Genomic DNA, 19,668 nt, shown 5'->3' on the forward strand with positions numbered 1-19,668 from the left:
TACGGAGGATATTTATAATGAAAAATACGATGATATCTTGGAATTTCTAATATCGAAGGATGGTGAAGAAAATTTGTCCTCAAGAGTTTGGAGTCAGAAGCAAGATATTCGCTAAAGATTTCATCAAAAATAGAATCATCAGGATTCTTAATGTACAGGTTTAGTCCTTGTGATTTGTTCAGAGACTCCTTCGTAGTTTGCTCAATCAGTTTTTCAGTTTTAAACTTTTTCTGAGCTTTACCAACATACTATTTTTTTTTTATCATCAAACTTCTGACGGTTAAGGTCATTTACAGTTTTTGCTGCTTCATTCAGCTTTTTCAACATTACGAGTATTGATTCGCACACTAGGTGTTTTTCAGAGTTTCAGAATGGAAGATCGTAATTCTAGGATATAATTGTTATATGTATACATATAACTATTGTTGTAGAAATGCTACTAGATTCGAAATACTGATTGCTGATTCTCGGTAATTGGTATGGTAATTATTGTTACAGGGTATAGATGAATACACGATGGGGTTTCAAAGAATATAATGATTTTTCGAAAAGTCCAAATTTATTGAAGTTGCTGGTAAGTTTACTGATAATGTGGTGGAATATAAACGGTTCCCCAGTAACAATAAAAGAGCACGCACATATATCAAAGTTATAATAAGGTTGTTTCGAATGAAAAGTCAGAGTTGACTGGCTGGAGCTGTGACAAAATTTGCTAATTTGAAAGAGAATTGCAATGTTAGTTTGGGTAATAATAACACCAAAGGAGCTAGCATAGATACGTGTTAAACGTTTACTCAGGTTCCGAGTGTTTTCAGGTGCATAACTATATGCATCAATCTCTTCTTCCGTAGATGAAGTATGGTTGGTTCATCCTCTCGATTGAGGTGTTTTCAAGAATCATGAAAGTTTGAACGCAGATTGGAATCGTCAAGATACAAATGAGGTTTAAGATGAAATCAAGTGGCAAACTTGAAGAATTATTTAGTTTCATATGTTATAATCAGTATTTTAATTCATTTTAATTGTCCAATATTATTCGTCCACAGCCGATAGTCCACAGTTAACAGTCCAATAATTCATATATAATTTAATATATAATATTCGAATTAATTAATACGTATCGTGACCAGTGTACATGTCTCAGACTCGATCACAACTCAAACTATATATATTATTGTGGAATCAACCTCAACTCTGTATAGCTAACTCCAGCATTACTGCATATAGAGTGTCATTGGTTATTCCAAATAATATATATAGATGCGTCGATATGATATGTCAAAACCTTGTATACGTGTCCCGATATTTAAAGTGCATAAAAATAAATAACAGAAATTAAATGACGATAAATAAAGTGCGTAAAGTAAATAACATAAATTAAGTGACGATAAATAAAATTGAGAGAATGTAAATTGCGATAATTAAATTGCGATAAATAAAATGTAATCAGTTAGCTAGGAACAATTAGCTAGGAACAGTTAGCGTGGATTCTTAACAAAATTTCTCATAGTTAATTTGTTTGTTTCTAACAAATTTTATTTTGTCAAATATTTTCTTCATTATGCCACTTGTTGGATTTTGATAAGTCAAAATTCAAATATGAAATTGAATGAAAATGGTTATTTTGCGGTGAACGGATACGTATATCTGTGGATGTAAGTAGGATAATAAATGATCGTTGAATCAGATTCGAAGAATGTACAGTGTAACTTATTAATGTGAAATCCAAATATTCCTCGGGTATTACCTACCCGTTAAAATATTTTCACCATTAACAGTTTGTACAAAAGAATTTTTAATTACAATCTTTATGAAAACATATATACATGTATATTTTATTCAGATGTAATCATGGATTTATGAGTTAATATGATATTAATCTCATCTGGTTTTAGGTTGGAACTAGAATGAATAATCTCCAAAATTTTAGAGATTACATAATCGCCATATCGAACGAGGATAAATGATGTAGAATGATTCGTAGAATGATGATTATACTCGAGTTATAGAATGAGATATTGGGGCATGTGATGTTGAAACTTGTGTTTTTGGTGGTACTGTTGATGCCGGTGATGTTGCTGAAGCTGGTAAGTTTTGAACCATATTCTCCAAATTGGTTACTCGAGCGCGAAGTTCGTTGACTTCTTCCATTATTCCGGGATGATTTTTGGTCGGAACGAGTGAATGAATAAGGTTTAGAATTTTAGATAGAATATAATCGTGGCGAGATATTTAGAAAATGAGTGTGAAAATGGTGTTTCGTATGAGTTCGCGGGTAAGTGGTTTAGGTTCTTTGCCAAGAGGTGAATTCGGTTGGTGGAAGGAATCTCCTTCTTCTTGTCTCCATTGATTAAGTCGACTACGAACCCATCAGATAAATTGGAGATGGATAATTGGTTGATTCATTCTGGTGACGCTGGTTTCGGAGCTTAGGTGAATATCCATGTCAGAATAGTTGTCGGAATAACTATCGGAATAGCTATCGAAATCTGTGGGACTCGAACTGGTTGAGGGATTCATCTCGTACGATTAGATGAAGGATTTTCGATAATAAATAGATTATAGGATGTAGATTAGTATCATGCAATACATAATTTACATATGCATATATAATACTAAAATCCCATAAGTTAAAGAGGAATCTACGGAAGCTTTCAGGCAAACTCTACAGTAACAGATACGCTAAGATATGAATTATCAGATACACTAAGATATGAATTTTGTCTATACACTATTCATGCAGTCAATGCAGTAAAACGTGTCTAGACTAAGAATGATAAGCAGGTAATTTCCTAAGGATGATAAGCTGGTAATTTTCGACACGAAATGATAAGCAAAACTTTTGACATGCAGACACGGTCGAAGTCCAGACCCACTAATGCATCTAAACAACTATCAGTTAGACACACTAATGTAAGACCTGGTTCGCTAAGACCACCGCTCTGATACCAACTGTATAGACCCGTCCTAATCCATCCGGATGAAGTCTATATCGATTATAAACAATTTACAATAGTTGAATACATCGCGAGGTACTTGACCTCTATATGATACATTTTACAAACATTGCATTCGTTTTTGAAAAGACAATCTTTCATTACATCGAAAGTTGACGGCATGCATACCATTTTATAATATATTCAACTATAATTGACTTAATAATAATCTTGATGAACTCAACGACTCGAATGCAATGTCTTTTGAAATATGTCATGAATGACTCCAAGTAATATCTTTAAAATGAGCAAATACACAGCGGAAGATTTCTTTCATACCTGAGAATAAACATGCTTTAAAGTGTCAACCAAAAGGTTGGTGAGTTCATTAGTTTAACATAAATAATCATTTCCATCATTTTAATAGACCACAAGATTTTCATTTTCAGTTCTCATAAATATACGTCCCATGCATAGAGATAAAAATAATCATTCATATGGATTGAACACCTGTAACAGACATTAACAAGATGCATATAAGAATATCCCCTATCATTCCGGGAAATCCTTCGGACATGATATAAAAACTCGAAGTACTAAAGCATCCTCTACAACGGATGGGGTTCGTTAGGCCCAATAGATCTATCTTTAGGATTCGCGTCAATTAGGCGTGCACTAATTCTCAAAATTAGTGATGTTCCCTAATTCTTAGGCTACCAAGCAAAAAGGGGCATATTCGGCTTCGATCATTCAACCATATAATGTAGTTTCGATTACTTGTGTCTATTTCGTAAAACATTTATAAAAATTGCGCATGTATTCACAGCCCAAAAATATAAAGGGTAAAAAGGTAAATGAAACTCACTATATTGTATTTTGTAGTAAAAATACATATGACGTCATTGAACAACTGAACAATGTAGGGTTGGCCTCGGATTCACGAACCTATATTATTTGTATAGTCATTAATACATATAATCGAAATCGAACAAATATATATATTATTATTAGTGATATAATTTTTATGTTAATAACTTATATATATTTCATTATTTAATTAAAATATTCATTTTATATATTTTAAATAAATAAAAGTATTAATATAGTTAAGTTATGTGTATTAATTATATTTTTATGTAAAGATCACTTATTAATAGTTGTAAATATACTAGATTAAAGATAATAATAATGATAATAATAATAATAATAATAATAATAATAATAATAATAATAATAATAATAATAATAATAATAATAATAATAATAATAATAATAATTTTTGATAATGATAACTTTAATAAAAATAACAACTTTACTAATAATGTTAAATCTTAAGAAATATGGTAATTTTGTTAATTTTAATTATAATGGTGAAAATAATAGTAATAATAATAATAATAATAATAATAATAATAATAATAATAATAATAATAATAATAATAATAATAATAATAATAATAATAATAAAATTAATAATATTAATAATTCTAATAATAATAATATAATGATACTTTGCTTTAGTATTATAATGATAACAATAATACTAGTGGTAATAATAATAATCAGATTTATCATAACTTCGTTTTTAATTCCTTAACTTATAACTACAAATTCTATAACTTAATTTCTTAGCCAATTTCATAACTATACATATTTTCCTATAATTCATAATTAGTTTCCATAATTTTTACCATATTAAACTTTATTATTAACTTTGTGATATCAATGTTATTAACATATTCGAAACCATAATAATAGTAATAAAAAATTTATTATTAATGGTGATATCAATATATATCCTACTTAATAATAATAATACTAGTAATAACAACAATACTAATACATGTAAAAAAATATTAACAATAACTAATAATAATAATAATAACAACAACAAGAATAATAATAATAATAATAATAATAATAATAATTATAATAATAATAATAATAATAATAATAATAATAATAATAATAATAATAATAATAATAATAACAATGGAAATGATAATAATAATAATAATAATAATAATAATAATAATAATAATAATAATAATAATAATAATAATAATAATAATAATAATAATAATAATAATAATAATAATAATAAAAATTTTGTTAGAATGACTACCTCAAGGAAGCTTTAAAAAGAAAAAGCCCCAAACCGGGCTCGAACCCCCGACCTCTCGTTCCCCAGCATCACTCTCTAACCATTAAGCCATATTTGTTTTTCTGTTATAATTCAATACCCGTATATATTTATATTAATTACCCCGACAGTTTCTACATCTTCTTCACGTTCAAGCAAATCGACCATGGTTCAAATCCAAGTAACAATTAGTTACTTAATTAGTTTTATGATTTAGTAACTAACATAGAAACTTTCATTTGAGTTATATTGGATTGAAGAAAAAAAAATTAAAAAGACTGCTGCTCGACGCTGCAGGTTTTAAAAAAAAAAATTGATTGTGAAATTAAAAACGTTTTAGGCTATGAATAAAACATGAAAGAGCTTGTAAATCGTTCATATAAACTATTGGAATAATTTATTTAATTCAAGTCATCACAGAAAATTCGAATTCGATTGATGAACATAAGTTGATTTTTTTCTTTAAAACTTTGACCTCGAAAATTCGACTTTGATACAAGGAATTGGAATCTGGTGTTTTGCAGAGAGTTTACATGAATGTCTCCTCACAACTCTGCATTTATGGATTTTGGAATTGTTTTCGAATTTGAGATTTGGCTATAAATTTAAGAACAGAGGATAGCGGTTTACGTTTTTATAAAATTTCTGTTTTTCTCTCCTTCAAGCAACGTCAAACAGATAGTATATGTTTGTGATTGAAGGATGAATTTAACATAATTAATTGATGAGATTTTTTTGTTGTGGATATTTCTTCGAAACAAGTTCACGAGCTGGTAGCAGGAAAGAAACAAAAATAATAATAGAGATAATAGATACAGAGGTCACGCGTGCATATATAACAGATCCCTACTATTTTTTTTAGTTAATATTTATAATTAATAATAATATATAATAACAATACTATTAATATCTAATAATATTAATGAAATTAATAATAATGATAAATATAATATTAATGATAATTATAATTGTAAAAATGATAATAATAATAATAATACCATACTAATTATGATAATATTAATATTTTACCGATAATAATAATAATATTAGTAATAATAATCTAATATATATATCCAATTTCATCTTTATATGTTATAAAGTGATATTATGAATACAAATATTGATATTTGACGATACAAATAACATTACTACAACAACTATATTTGTATTTAAATTTAATTTATTCATATCACATATTATTAGGTAATATTTAATAATTATATAATATGTATTATAACATATACTGAATATTATATATTTATACATTTTAATATAAATATATTATAATATTTATTTGCATACTAATTATATTATACTTATGTATGTAATTATGAAAAATATAAATGTTTTATATATGTAAGTATTATATATATTTATTAAAATAGTACATTATTTCATCATAGATATATTATAAATTTCTACATATACATAATATAATAATTATGTATAAAATCATATATAGATTTATATTTATATATATATGTATACTACCATATATATACAATCATGTTTTAAATGTTAAGTAGATGATTAATTATGTATATTAAATAATTAACTACAAAGTATAACATTGTACATTTAATATTTTGATAACATTGGTAAAATATGTTTGAACCATTTACATACAATATACTATATATATTCAAAATAAAAATCTTTAGTTATTAAATATTATCTTTTATAATAACTAAATTACTTAAAAGTTCATTAATACTAATATAATTATTTATATATATAATTATTTATATTTACATTCTTAGTTACAATTAAAGGTTCGTGAATCGTCGAAAATAGTCAAAGGTCAAATGTTATCATGAAATAGTTTCAAAATTTTGTAACTCAATATAATAGACTTTGCTTATCGTATCAAAATCATATAAAGATTAAGTTTAAATTTTGTTCGGAAATTCCCGGGTCGTCACAACTGTAGTGACCCGAACTTTTCCATGTTTATATATATTAAATGAAATTGTTATTTACATGATTAAGTGTTTCCAACATGTTAAGTAATCAAACTTGTTAAGACTTGATTAATTGAAATAGGTTTCATATAGACAATTGACCACCCAAGTTGACCGGTGATTCACGAACGTTAAAACTTGTAAAAACTATACGATGTCATATATATGGATATATATATATATATATATATATATATATATATATATATATATATATATATATATATATATATATATATATATATATATATATATATATAGTTAACATGGTATTAAGATAAGTAAACATATCATTAAGTATATTAACAATGAGTTATATACATAAAAACAAGACTACTAACTTAAGGATTTCGAAACGAGACATATATGTAACGATTATCGTTGTAACGACATTTAAATGTATATATATCATATTAAGATATATTAATATATCATAATATCAGGATAATATAATAATTTAACATCTCATTAGATATAATAAACAATGGGTTAACAACATTGATTGAGATCGTTAACTTAAAGATTTCAAAACAACACTTACATGTAACGACTAACGATGACTTAACGACTCAGTTAAAATGTATTTACATGTAGTGTATTTAGATGTATTAATATACTTTTGGAAGACTTCAAGACATATATCAAAACACTCATACTTAACGAAAATGGTTACAGCTACATTCCCATTCTTTTTTCATCAAGAATTCTAGTCGTATTTATACCCGTATTATACACAGCTTCTAGACGTACTTACTATGGGTATATACCAATAGGAACTAGCATGGAATTTCACTCTTGATTATGTCATGCATGACTAATCAATTTTAACTTCTGCCATGAAATAGTCAACTAACTAGAACTCCTTTTAACCCCACTCACCACTCACCACTTTCCACTCATCATTCACTCCATTTCACTTCCAATTCTCTTTTTAATTCTCCCTCAAAACACACACACACACACACACACACTTATGAACGAATTTTTTTAGTAGCTAATCATCTTCTTCATCAAAAATTACTTCAAAAATCAAGCTATAATCATCTTAGGAAGAACACTTCAAGAACACTTCGAAAATCCTTTCAAGTTTACTAGTTTACTTCCAAGCTTTCTAATCCATTCCAAGTAATCATCTAAGATCAAGAAACCTTTGTTATTTACAGTAGGTATCTTTCTTATTCAAGGTAATATTCATATTCAAACTTTGATTCAATTTCTATAACTATAAACTATCTTAATTCGAGTAAATTACTTGAACTTGTTTTTGTGTTATGATCCTACTTCAAGAACTTTCAAGCCATCCAAGATCTTTTGAAGCTAGATTATTTCTTGTCACTTTCAGTAGGTTTACCTACTAAACTTTAGGTAGTAATGATGTTCATAACATCATTCGATTATATGTATAAAACTATCTTATTCGAAGGTTTAAACTCGTAATTACTAGAATATAGTTTAGTTAATTCTAAACTTGTTCGCAAACAAAAGTTAATCCTTTTAACTTGACTTTTAAAATAAACTAAACACATGTTCTATATCTATATGATATGCTAACTTAATGATTTAAAACCGGAAAACACGAAAAACACCGTAAAACCGGATATATGCCGTCGTAGTAACACCGCGGGCTGTTTTGGGTTAGTTAATTAAAAACTATGATAAACTTTGATTTAAAAGTTTTTCTTCTAGGAAAATGATTTTTCTTATTAACATGAAACTATATCCAAAAATCATGGTTAAACTCAAAGTGGAAGTATGTTTTCCAAAATGGTCATCTAGACGTCGTTCTTTCGACTGAAATGGCTACCTTTACAAAAATGACTTGTAACCTGTATTTCTGACTATAAACTTATATTTTTTTGTTTAGAGTCATAAACTTAAGTTAAATATGAAACCATAGCAACTTGAAACACTTAAAACGAATTTAAAACGAAGAAGTTATGGGTAAAACAAGATTGGATAATTTTTCTTGTTGTAGCTACGTGAAAATTGGTAACAAATCTATATTAATCATATCCTAGCTAACTTATATTGTATTATACATGTATCCTAATATATTATGTATTATTGGGATACCATAGACACGTATGCAAATGTTTTGACATATCATATTGACCCATCTATATATATTATTTGGAAAAACCATAGACACTCTATATGCAGTAATGTTGGAGTTAGCTATACAGGGTTGAGGTTGATTCCAAAAATATATATACTTTGAGTTGTGATCTAGCATGAGATGTGTATACACTGGGTCGTGGATTGATTAAAGATAATATATATCGATTTATTTCTATACATCTAACTGTGGACAACTAGTTGTAGGTTACTAACGAGGACAGCTGACTTAATAAACATAAAATATTAAAACGTATTAAAAATATTGTAAATATATTTTGAACATACTTTAATATATATGTACATATTTATTATAGGTTCGTGAATCGACCAGTGGCCAAGTCTTACTTCCCGACGAAGTAAAAATCTTTGAAAGTGAGTTATAGTCCCACTTTTAAAATCTAATATTTTGGGATGAGAATACATGAAATTTTTATAAATGTTTTACGAAATAGACACAAGTAAATGAAACTATATTATATGGGTGAATGATCGAAGCCGAATATGCCCCTTTTTAGCTTGGTAGCCTAAAAATTTGGGAACAGGCCCCCAAATTGACGTGAATCCTAAAGATAGATCTATCGGGCCCAACAAGCCCCATTCTGGAATTTGGAATGCTTTAGTACTTCGAAATTATCATGTCCGATGGGTGTCCCGGAATGATGGGGATATTCTATATGCATTTTGTTAATGTCGGTTACCAGGTGTTCACCATATGAATGAATTTTATCTCTATGTATGGGATGTATGTTGAAATATGAAATCTTGGGGTCTATTATTATGATTTGATAATATATAGGTTAAACCTATAACTTACCAACATTTTTGTTGACATTTTAAGCATGTTTATTCTCAGGTGATTATTAAGAGCTTCTGCTGTTGCATACTAAAATAAGGACAAGATTTAGAGTCCACGCTTGTATGATATTGTGTAAAAACTGCATTCAAGAAATTTATTTTTGATGTAATATATTCTTATTGTAAACCATTATGTAATGGTCGTGTGTAAACGGTATATTTTAGATTATCATTATTTGATAATCTACGTATTGTTTTTTTTAAAACCTTTATCGATAAAATAAAGGTTATGGTTGCTTTAAAAATGAATGCAGTGTTTGAAAAACGTCTCATATAGAGGTCAAAACCTCGCGACGAAATCAATTAATATGGAACGTTTATAATCAATATGAACGAGACATTTCAGTTGTTATATTGAAATTCTTACTTTCATAAATATTAACATTAATATCAGTATTATTAATATACTATATATATATATATATATATATATATATATATATATATATATATATATATATATATATATATATATATATATATATATATATATATATATATATATGTGAAATTTGATATATTTGATTTGTTATAACACTATTATTAATATTATTATTATCATTATTAATTATCATTATTAATATCATTATTATTATAACTAGTAGTAAAAATTATAATGTTAATTATTATGATTAATATTAGTATTATTATTAAATGTTATTATTATTATTTGTATTTTGATTATTAATAATATATTTATATTTATATTTATTAATAAAAATGTATAAATGAAAATAGATTAAATCCAGTTTACTTGTTACAATCAAGCTGTGTGTAATTTTGTTTCTGTCTTTGAATTATTACATGATTGATATCAATGTACCATTACACAACAAAAGCAGTTAGAGGTCGATCTCTCCTTTTTATTTTTTTTACTGATTGAATTTCCTTTGTACTTCTTGTCGAGTCTTGTTAAATGTCAATCTAAGTTGTCAAGCAAAGTCATTTATTATATTTATACATATGCATACGTACAAGAGATATAAACATTACCACTTTCATTTAAACAACCACTTGCTTCTTCATCATTGATCACCATTCATTTTATATACATAAATATACATACCCACATAGATTTAACACAATAACTTAACCATCAATTTCTGTTTATGATCGTGTACTAGCATCAAGCAAATAACCACCTCACCACCATAGTTAACAGTTTAATATATCTGTTTCCTTTTGAACGTACCCAAAAAACCATCGCGAACCACCTCGAAGACATCACCATCAAACCATCAAACACCTTCTAGATAGTGTCGATATTTCTGCTTCCTATTTAAATTGAAACCCACTTACAACCTTCTTTATCTCATTACTCGATCAACACACCACCAAATTCGACACCTTTGCTACTATACTACTCGACAACTATCAATTCTCATAACCATTGAATGCGTTTACCATGAATCACCACCTTCTCCTGTTCGCTACTGCAGTTACCTTTTCAACTTTCTGTTTCAGTTACTAATCCCTTGAACGCCATTTAAATCACACCAAAATACCATCACCATTGAAACAACACACTCGTGTACTATTACTCTTTCTTTTCTGTTTACTGTACGATCACCAAAAAAAAACATCACCACAATCGATCCCCATCATCAGGCAAGTTATTATATATTTGTTTCTGCTACCACGCTCTTGTTTATTTTTTTTCTATTTATTTGAACACAAACACCTTCTTATTATATTCATACCACACCCTGCTGCCGCTCCATCTTCTGTTTTATGCATGTTTCGAACACTACACAACATGCTCCTTGATAGTGTATATATTGCTATATTCCCTATGATTACATACTTACAAGTTCGTCATTATATATCTTCAACATATAATACCAAACTTGGGGGACTTGATAGTGCTCATAACACTACCTTGCGCATTGCAAAAGGATTGCACTTAGTTTTAGCACCTTGTGCTGAAATCCGCAATGCACAATTGTGCTGAAATTCGCAATGCACAAGTGTGCTGAATTCCGCACAAGAGTGCAAGAATCCGCACAGGAGTGTAAGAATCCACGAATATTCTAAATACTATAAATAGAGAGCTTGGCCTCTCATTTATAGGTTGTTGATTCTCTGCCATTTGCCAAGACCTTTGTAATTTTTACTTGTGACTTTGCCCAAGGAACATTTACATTGAGTTAAGGTGAATCATGCTAATTAACAATCAAGACCGAGTAGGGGTGGTTGATCACTTGATTGAAAAGTGAAAGACGGTCATCAGGGCCCAAAACAAACAACAACACCCCAATCCTCCTTGTTGCACTCGATCCTTGATCCAATTCTGTAAGGAAGACGGATCTAGGATCGATCAATTGGCGCCATCCGTGGGACCTCGATGACATGCTTCGTAACTGAAAGGACCCGTTCATATATATTATAAATGATTCACAATAGTTGATTACATCGCGAGGTATTTGACCTCTATATGATACATTTTACAAACATTGCATTCATTTTTAAAAAACAAACTTTCTTTACAACGAAAGTTGACGGCATGCACACCATTTGATAATACATCCAACTATAATTGACATAATAATAATCTTGATGAACTCAATGACTCGAATGCAACGTCTTTCAAAATATGCCATGAATGACTCCAAGTAATATCCTTAAAATGAGCTAATGCACAGCGGAAGATTTCTTTAATACCTGAGAATAAACATGCTTTAAAGTGTCAACCAAAAGGTTGGTGAGTTCATAGGTTTATCATAACAATCATTTCAATATATTAATAGACCACAAGATTTTCGTTTATAAATATATGTACACTCGCAAGTGTATAAAAGTATTCTATAAGTTGTAGGCACTCGGTAACAAGCCTTAACGTTCATGTTTTACCCTCTGAAGTACACCAGATCAGGTGTGTTTAAAATAACCTCGAAGTACTAAAGCATCCCATAGTCAGGATGGGGTTTGTCAGGCCCAATAGATCTATCTTTAGGATTCGCGCCTACCGTACATAGACAAGTAGTTTAATGTTACCATGCTAAGGGTATATTTCTGGTTTAAACCCACGTAGAATTAGTTTTAGTACTTGTGCCTATTTCGTAAAACATTTATAAAAACAGCGCATGTATTCTCAGTCCCAAAAATATATATAAAAGGGAGCAAATGAAACTCACCATACTGTATTTCGTAGTAAAAATACATATAACGTCATTTAACAAGTGCAAGGTTGGCCTCGGATTCACGAACCTATATTAATTATATATATTTATATGTTGGTCAATATTTGTCTAACAATTTTTGGTCAAGTCATAGTGTACCACAATCCTAATGCTCGAGACTAATATGCAAAAGTCAACAAAAGTCAACTTGACCCAAAATGACTTCTAAAATTTATACGTGTTTATTATATAACTTAACTATAGTCGTTTTATATATTTAAATATATTTATTAGATTTTATAATAATAAAAGTCATTTATTAATAAATAATTTATATTAACGTTTATATATAATAAAATATACTTTTATATATCTTAAGTAGTAAAATTTATAAAGTTCACTTAATATCGTAAAACTATAGTGGTAAGTATTATTAATGTAATTATATTACGCGTGGTGAAAAATATCTTTGTATCCCCTATTTATTTGATAAAATAATATTGATCATAATAATAATAAGTAAAAGTTGTATTATTTTGTAATAATAATTATTATTATTCTATAACAATATTTATATTTACTAAAAATGGTATTATGATAAAATGATAATACTAACATAATAGTAATAATGATATTTTATAATAACAATGATATTTCTATTAAAATAATAACGACGATAGTAATAATAATCATTTTAACAATAATACTAAAATTCAGTTGACTATAACTTCTAATCCGTTCATCGAAACCATTCGATATCTAAATGAAAAGTTCTTAATTTTTCGCTAGCTTTCCAATGACATGCATATTATATACCCTATCTCAGTAGCATATGTATCTAATTCAGGATTCAACAAACCTATCTAAGGACAATATCGAATGTACAAGCATGCATAATCCTATATACTTGAGCACTAGTCAGGGATACACTATTGATATATAAAAGTTAAGTTATGAGTGCTCACGTATCAATATTGAGATTCAATATTGCAGGAAAGTACGTAGACGCAACGGAGATGATAAACACTAGATTGACCTCACGAGCATACCCATGAACCATACCCATCACCTCCATAGCTATAACCCATAATTTCCTTAGTTTCGACTCATTCAAAAAACTATTTTGAAATCACTCGGACATCACTCCGTCGTAATATTTTATGTATACTAATAATATCTTGAAATAATACAGAGCAAATATATATATATATATATATATATATATATATATATATATATATATATATATATATATATATATATATATATATATGTAAATCGATTGAGAGAGTTTAGAGAAATATATTTTCAAGTTTCTATGAAATAATGAAATCTATTGAATTCTATTTATAATAGATTTTTGAATTATTAAAGTGAATTATTAAAGTGAATTATTAAAGTATGAATTATTAAAATGAATTATTAAAGTATGAATTATTAAAGTGGATTATTAAAGTATGAATTATTAAAGTGAATTATTAAAGTATGAATTATTAAAGTGAATTATTAAAGTATGAATTATTAAAGTATGAATTATTAAAGTTAAAGTAAAGTAAAAGTAAAGTAAAGGTAAAGTTAAAGTATAGTAAAAGTATAAAAACTATATATGTATAATACGCGTATAAATATATATAATATTAATTGAAATCGTTATATATATTTAATGAAATAAAATATAAATATCGTTATATTTATTATATTGGTTAAATGAGTTGTCAAAAGTGATTCTAGATATTTATAAAAGTTATATACGTTTTAATAATAAAGTTCTTTTTAAACTGAAAATGTTTTTGTACGTTTGAAAATAGATTAATAGAATATTATGGAAACCAATTTTCCACTAGCTTTTGTCTAACTTTCATAAATGACACTTTTTATTTTTATTTATAAATAGCTTTACAAATTATTCCGAATATCGTTAAGAGGAATAGATTTTCTCAAATCATAGTGGACCTCTCAACAGAGACTTGTAATCATAATTCAATGTTTCTGATAATTCAATCATTTAATATATTTTCTTTTATTTCGTCGATAATCATATTGAAACAAATACGTTCATATAAAGCATTATTCTTTTAAATACTTTGTTGACATTTTCAATTTATAACATATACACATATACATACATATTCATATATGTTCATTTAATGGTTCGTGAATCATTGGAATTTGGTCGAGGTTTAAATGAATGTATAAACATAGTTTAAAATCCTTGAGGTTTAACTTAACAAACATCGCTTATCGTGTCAGAATAATATAAAGATAAAGTTTAAATTTAGTCAGAAATTTTCTGGTCGTCACAGTACCTACCCGTTAAAGAAATTTCGTCCCCGAAATTTGATAGAGGTCGTTATGGCTAACAATGAGAATGTTATTATGACGTTACGATTATGAAGTTTTATCATGTCTAAGAAGTATGGATAAAATAATTCGATTACTCGAAGCGTATGAGGGAAGTTATCGTAAATGAAGGAAATAAGATTATAGTGATTCGTCTTATCTTTTGACATCATCACAATTGATCTCCGAATTTAAAGAAAATCTTTGTAATCTATGTTGGATTTGATGCTTCGGTGATTAAGGAGATTATGATTCTCTTCGAATTAATACGATAATCCATCTTGATTTCTTTGTCGGGTATTTCATTATAAATCCACCTCCTTCGTTTTCTTTCAACTTACATCTGCTATTCTCTCTCCCTCAACTCATATTTTAAAGTATTTGTCAATATGCTTCATCCAGTACTGATTCTCGATATACTCCTCACTTTCATATCTGTCGTTCTTCTTTTTCATCTGCCTCCGGAAGAATCTATTTACTTCTACTATACTCTCAGTTTTATAGTGTTTTTAGTTCTTCCGTGTCTTTATATTGCTATATGCATCGATATATATGGTTTATAATTTTTGGGTGGTTGTTGGGTTTTATATCTTCCCTTGTATTTCAAAGCCCCTGCTTTTGTCTTCTATAATCATTGACATCCACAGTTAATGCTCCCTTCTATTTGCTACAATTTATACTCCAATTTCTATTTTGGAGTTTTGTCCTTTCGTTTCTTCTTCTTGCGATTAAGCAACGTTTGTAATGGTCCAGTATTCGCAGATATGAATTTCAGAATGAACATAGTTAATGTTCTAAGAAGGAAATGGTAATGGCACGATCTTGATTATTAATTTACCAGAATACCCTGAAAAGACCGAATCATCAAGAAAATATATTCTTGATATTTTTAGAGATTAAATAGAATACAAGAGTCGTGTAACATGGAACATGATGACGGCATGGTCAGTGAATCGTCATGTCCCATTAGAAACTCAGCATGACTTACTGTAATATAATCACGTTGATCAAGTGTCATTATATTATACTAACTCATGCTTCAGTTCCCAACACTACTTCAAAACATTCATAATTTAAACTCGAAAGTTTATAGAATATAGAAACTAATAGTTTCTTATATGATGTAACACTGATCGCGCAAAGAGATAAATGACTTTAGATAAGAATAGTTGTGAAAATATCTTCAGAAATATCGTGGATATTTATAATGAAAGATATGATAATATCTTAGAATTTTTAATATTGATGGATGATGATGAAGATTTTTCTGTAAAGGTTTAGAATAAAGAGTAAGGTATTCGTTAATGACTTTAGCAGGCACTGAATCATTTGGATTCTTTGAAGGCAGATTTAGTCTTTGTGATTTGTCCACAGCCTCCTTCATAGTCTGTTCAATCCGTTTTCCAGTTCCAAACCTTCTCTTTTTCTCAGCTTTACCACCTTACTATTCTTTGTCATCAAAATTTTTTACTGTTAAGATCGTTTACAGTTTTTGATGCTTCGTCAGCATTTCAAGAACTAGTTTGCAGTTCAAAATATTTTTCAGAACTTCACATTCAAAGTATGTAAGTCCAGGAGATAGACGTTTTACGTACACATATAACTGTTGGCGTAGACATGCTGCGAGATTTCAAAATACTGGTTACTGTTTTCCGATGATTCGTATGACAATTCTCATTACAAGATACGAATGAGTAAATGATGTGATTTCAATAAATATAATGATTTTCGAAAAGTCAAAGATAATTGAAGTTGTTGGTAAGTTTATTGCTAAGGTGGCGAGATATGAAAGGTCCCCAGTAATGATGACGAAAGGGCAACGTATCTATCGAGGTTATAATAAGACTAGTCCGACTGAAAAGTCGAAGTTGAGTTGCTGGAGCTGTGACAAAACTGTCTACTTTGAAAAGGAATTGAAAAGTCATTTTAGCTAATAAATGCCAAAGGGTCAGACACGGATACGTGTCGAACTATGACTTTGGCTTCGAGAGCTTTTTAGGTACATAAATGTGGGTAATATGTGGTTGGATCATCATCTCGATTGTTCATTGTTTGAAGTGTCTTCGAAAACTTCGGAGAGTTTGAACACAGTTTGTAATCGTTAATATACATATGATGTTCTAACACATTTTTGAAGCCAAAGTATAGCTTTGAAAGATGTAGGAATCTAAGAGTGATGTCTTCTGTTAAATCATGACTTGGATTTTGATTTGTCAAAATCAGAATGCGTAATCAAATTTGGGTGAGAATGGTTGTTTTGATTACTATACAAGAATGTATATTGTTGTGAGATTTTGGGAGTATAGTTGATGATTTGCTTAATCAGATTCGAAAAATGTAACATATTAATTGTGAATTTATATATCTCTCGGGTATTACCTACCCGTTAGAAAAATTTTCACAATTAATATTTTGTACAACAGAATATTATTACAGTCTTTATGAAAATATATATGTGCATATTTTCTTCAGATGTAACATAGATTTAATGAGTTAATATTAAATTAAACTCATTTGATTTACGGTTGAAACTAGAACTAAATAATCCCTAAAGACTTTAGAAATTACATAACTTTTACGGAGTATTTATTCAATAAAATTGAAATTATGAATTAATACTTCATTATTTGTTGGTGTTTGTAACCCTTGCACCATATTCTCTAAAGCCACTACTCGAGCGCGAAGCTCGTTGACTTCTTATATTACACCGGGGTGATTGGTGGTTCGGACGAGCGGATAAATAAAATCTAGAATTTAATGTAGTATATAATCGTGACGAGATACTCTGGAAATGAGAGAGAAAATGGTGTTTCGGACCGGTTTGCCGGTAAGTGCTTCAGGTTCATTGCCAAGAGGGCAATGTGGTGGATGGAAGGGATCACCTTCTTCTTGTCTCCAATTATTGAGGAGGCTACGAACCTATCCCCAATTCATCTAGAATAGATGATGGCTAATTGTTGATCCATTCCGGTCACACTGCTTTCGGAGCTTGAGTGGGATTCCATATCGGAATTCGAGGGACTTGAACTAATGACGAATTCCATTTTGTTCGATTGAATAAAGAATTTTTCGATATGAAATGATTTTTCGGCTATAGGGTGGTATTATAATTACATAGAATATCTATATATATAGCGCAAAAGATTTCGTAGATTACGGAGGAATTTACATGATATGTCAGGCAAAGTTTACAGTAACAGATACGCTAAGATATGGATTAGCAGATACGCTAAGATATGAATTTTGTCTATACACTATTTATGCAATCAATGCAGTAAGACGTGTCTAGACTAAGAATGATAAGCAGGCAATTCCGACAAAAATGATAAGCAAAACTTTTGACATGCAGACACGGTCGAAGTCCAGGCTCACTAATGCATCCTAACGACTATCAGTTAGACACACTAATGCAGACCTAGTTCGCTAAGACCACCGCTCTGATACCAACTGAAAGGACCCGTTCATATATATTATAAACGATTCACAATAGTTGATTACATCGCGAGGTATTTGACCTCTATATGATACATTTTACAAACATTGCATTCGTTTTTAAAAGACAAACTTTCTTTACAACGAAAGTTGACGGCATGCACACCATTTGATAATACATCCAACTATAATTGACATAATAATAATCTTGATGAACTCAATGACTTGAATGCAACGTCTTTCAAAATATGCCATGAATGACTCCAAGTAATATCCTTAAAATGAGCTAATGCACAGCGGAAGATTTCTTTAATACCTGAGAATAAACATGCTTTAAAGTGTCAACCAAAAGGTTGGTGAGTTCATAGGTTTATCATAACAATCATTTCAATATATTAATAGACCACAAGATTTTCGTTTATAAATATATGTACACTCGCAAGTGTATACAAGTATTCTATAAGTTGTAGGCACTCGGTAACAAGCCTTAACGTTCATGTTTTACCCTCTGAAGTATACCAGATCAGGTGTGTTTAAAATAACCTCGAAGTACTAAAGCATCCCATAGTCAGGATGGGGTTTGTCAGGCCCAATAGATCTATCTTTAGGATTCGCGCCTACCGTACATAGACAAGTAGTTTAATGTTACCAAGCTAAGGGTATATTTCTGGTTTAAACCCACGTAGAATTAGTTTTAGTACTTGTGCCTATTTCGTAAAACATTTATAAAAACAACACATGTATTCTCAGTCCCAAAAATATAT

The sequence above is a fragment of the Rutidosis leptorrhynchoides genome, chromosome 11 (assembly GCF_046630445.1).
Source record: "Rutidosis leptorrhynchoides isolate AG116_Rl617_1_P2 chromosome 11, CSIRO_AGI_Rlap_v1, whole genome shotgun sequence".
Classification (NCBI taxonomy): Eukaryota; Viridiplantae; Streptophyta; class Magnoliopsida; order Asterales; family Asteraceae; genus Rutidosis; species Rutidosis leptorrhynchoides.